This window comes from Cydia strobilella, chromosome 23, assembly GCF_947568885.1.
Source record: "Cydia strobilella chromosome 23, ilCydStro3.1, whole genome shotgun sequence".
NCBI lineage: Eukaryota > Metazoa > Arthropoda > Insecta > Lepidoptera > Tortricidae > Cydia > Cydia strobilella.
Genome location: NC_086063.1, coordinates 8,632,268 through 8,635,413, shown reverse-complemented (window position 1 = coordinate 8,635,413; position 3,146 = coordinate 8,632,268). Strand labels below are relative to the sequence as shown.

Below are 3,146 nucleotides of genomic sequence, written 5' to 3'. Positions count from 1 at the left end.
ATTGACACCTTTGTCACAAACTTTAAAGCCAATAAAATTAACAATTACGAACCGAAAAAGGAAAGTTTCTTCCCAACACTTAGCACGTCAGGCTAATTCTGGTTTAATAATTTGATATGGAATTTCATCACATATTGATACGACCTTTAGCCTCAGAGGACCCTCGAACCACGTTCGACGTGTTGCCTCCCTGTCACACTTTACGAATTTACAAGTGCGAAAGAGAGGCAGCACGTCGAACGTGGTTCGAAACGTGGTGGTGGAACGAAAGCCGGCGAAGTAGGTAAGACTGTTGAGTGCATTTCGTTAGGAGCATTAGGCTGGATGACAAGTTTTTATTAATATAGTTATTTGAGTATGAAATGAAAATGGGGCCTATTACATTAAAACTATACAAAAATCTGAAAATTATAGTCAAAGTCTGACAATCGTACAATCGAAACGTCCTTTACTAAACGGGACTTGAGGTCAAGATCAAATTGAAGCCGTTTTGAAGTATGGAAAACAAGGAAATTGCGATTTTGATTGTTAAATTTTCATAAAAAATATTTGTTACAACCTATTTTTTAATAAAATGTGAGGAATTGAATGGAAATGTAATTTTTGAATTCATTTAATTTTTTATAATTTCCATTTTTTGTATCCAGTTTATTGTGATAAATTACTTATTATATATTTAACTAGATTTTATTATAAAATATAGCAATTAGCGTGTCGCTAACGCTGCAATGGTTCTCACAACGTCTTATCAAAATAAAAACCATATCAATGTGTAAAATCAGAATCAGCCTCCGTATTAACATTAAGAGCAAGATAAATCAAATATTTCCCTTCACAAAGACAAACGCGTTCAACCTTAACGAGTTAAACTCGGAAAGAAATTCCTAAATACACAAGTCAATTGACTTTGCAAAAATCAGGGAATTTGCTCTCGCAGCTGAGGATGATTAAAAAGTTTAAATCATAATAAAACTTAGATAATGGTAAAGAATTTTCTTTTAAATAATAGATTTTCTCGAAGTGCGATAATACTTAAAAACGAAATCAATAAAATGTTATTAAAATTTTGATAGTTTTACTTTTGATACTGTGTAATATTTTTAAATATTAAATTTTCTTAAAAACACAATACAAAAAAAAAATACAAAAAAATACATATATTATTTCCCTAAGTTGTTCAATATTTCATGTTTAGAAGAGGTGTACCTCAGGGTTCAACTTTCGGACCTATACTTAATTGCCAATAAATTTAATGAAGTTATTTGCTAAAGTGTCGACTAAACTAACCGTTAAAAAAGAATACCTATAAAGTGTACGGTTTAATTAGAAAAGTAAAATAGGAATATACGTACGTAATGATACGTAAACGTGTTAGTCTAGAATATAATGCTGTTACATTACCTACACTATCTTAATTTTTAGGCCAATTTTTTTGGGATTACTAAGCATTAAATTATCTCTTAAATTCTGTGCAGAAAAGCTACCTTCCACCTAGCCACATTACCGTCAGGCACGTTTTAAAAAAAACTTTCCACAGACAACAGATTGCAAATGCAATTTGCATCTGGCTGCCAAGAAAACGCCAACAAAATGCCAAATTTAAGAAAAAGAGTGGCTTATTTAAATTTCGAATTCGGCACGTCAGTGGACGCTCGACTTTCCTACCGTTAGCACGTCTTAATGAAGTTTTAAATGTATTTTACAGCACCTCGTATCTTTCTTATTAGTTTTGTTGTAAAAACAATCTTATGACTAACAGTTGAAGATTGAGAAAATACGTAAACGTTGAGGAAATAATGAGTTTCTTAAAGTCACAGTGCGATTTAGCAGATGGCACCGGGGAGTAACGAATTTAAATTACTTTTTTCTTTCAAGATCTTATTTCAGTTCCTGAATTGAGATAAAGAATTTTTGTCCTTTGACTTACTTCATAGTTGTAATTAAAGATTTCGTTAAGATATCTTTTGTTTTACATTTTCAGGCTTTCATTATTCATTGCTTAGGCAGTTAAAATCATGGCCCTGACTTATTGTATAAAACGTTTAAGGACATCTTCTTTCCTAAGGAATTACTTCATTTTGAGAGTAATTGGCAACTTGACAGTTTAATGTAAATAATGTCAATCTATCTTGATTTTCCTGAGAATCAAATGTCTATATAGGTCTCATGGCATTAAAGCAACAGAAAGGTCAGAAATGAGAGTTAAAGTCTGACGCTCGCACTCTACGATTGAAACGCCTCTAATACACTTTTAGATTTCACACAAACACACACATCTCACTCCCTCCTCACAACAAGCTTACACACATACAAGTTCACACTTCACACTCCTCTTTTTCTTTTATCTTTATGTTTAATATAATTATGTAATATAACTGTAATGACCTTGAACCCTGCGATACAGCTAGGCCATGCCTAGTGCGGGGTTCACTGCAATGTGCCTGTTGTTGTGTTGTTTCAATTGATAAATAAAGATAATAAATAAATAAATGATATTGTAATGTGACGTCACATTGCTGAAGTCTGTCCTAAATGTATAGAAGATCAAGAAAATTGCCATTTTGAACCTGAAATATTGCGTTTATGTATATAGTTGTCACAATGACGATTTAAACACTTCAATGATCAAGAGTAACATAGATTTTCTATGTATTCCTCTCTGCATTGTTTTTAACGAAAGTATATCACAAGGTATCTTCCCATCTGAGCTTAAAAGAGCAAAAGTAATTGCAATTTATAAAAAGGGATGTAAGTCTGATGTTAACAATTTTCGCCCAATATCCATACTTTCGGTACTATCTAAGATTTTTGAGAAGTGTTTGTCTGTCAGGTTGGAAAAACACTTTAATAGAAACGGCTTATTCTCTAACTGCCAGTACGGTTTTAGAACAAATAGGAATACTTCAACTGCAGTTATTAATTTAGTTACTGAAATAATGCTGGCACTTAATGGCGGGTACTATTGTGGAGGGGTATTCTGTGATCTTACCAAGGCATTTGATTGTGTTGATCACGAAATACTCCTCACAAAACTGGAATCATACGGTGTACGTGGTACAGCTTGGAATCTGTTTAATTCTTACCTCACTAAACGTTCCCAGTATGTTGAGATCGGAAAAGCTCAGAGTATAATTCAATCGGATGAA

General features: G+C 32.7%; 1 long non-coding RNA gene across 1 annotated transcript; it reads right to left on the bottom strand.

Moving 5' to 3' along the window:
- Nucleotides 1-2,108: 2,108 nt before the first annotated feature.
- On the bottom strand, nt 2,109-2,593 carry LOC134751915 (uncharacterized). Its single transcript, XR_010128719.1, has 2 exons — nt 2,513-2,593; nt 2,109-2,248 (listed from the first exon to the last, which is right to left on the bottom strand). It is a non-coding gene; the product is annotated as an uncharacterized LOC134751915 (long non-coding RNA).
- Nucleotides 2,594-3,146: the final 553 nt, after the last annotated feature.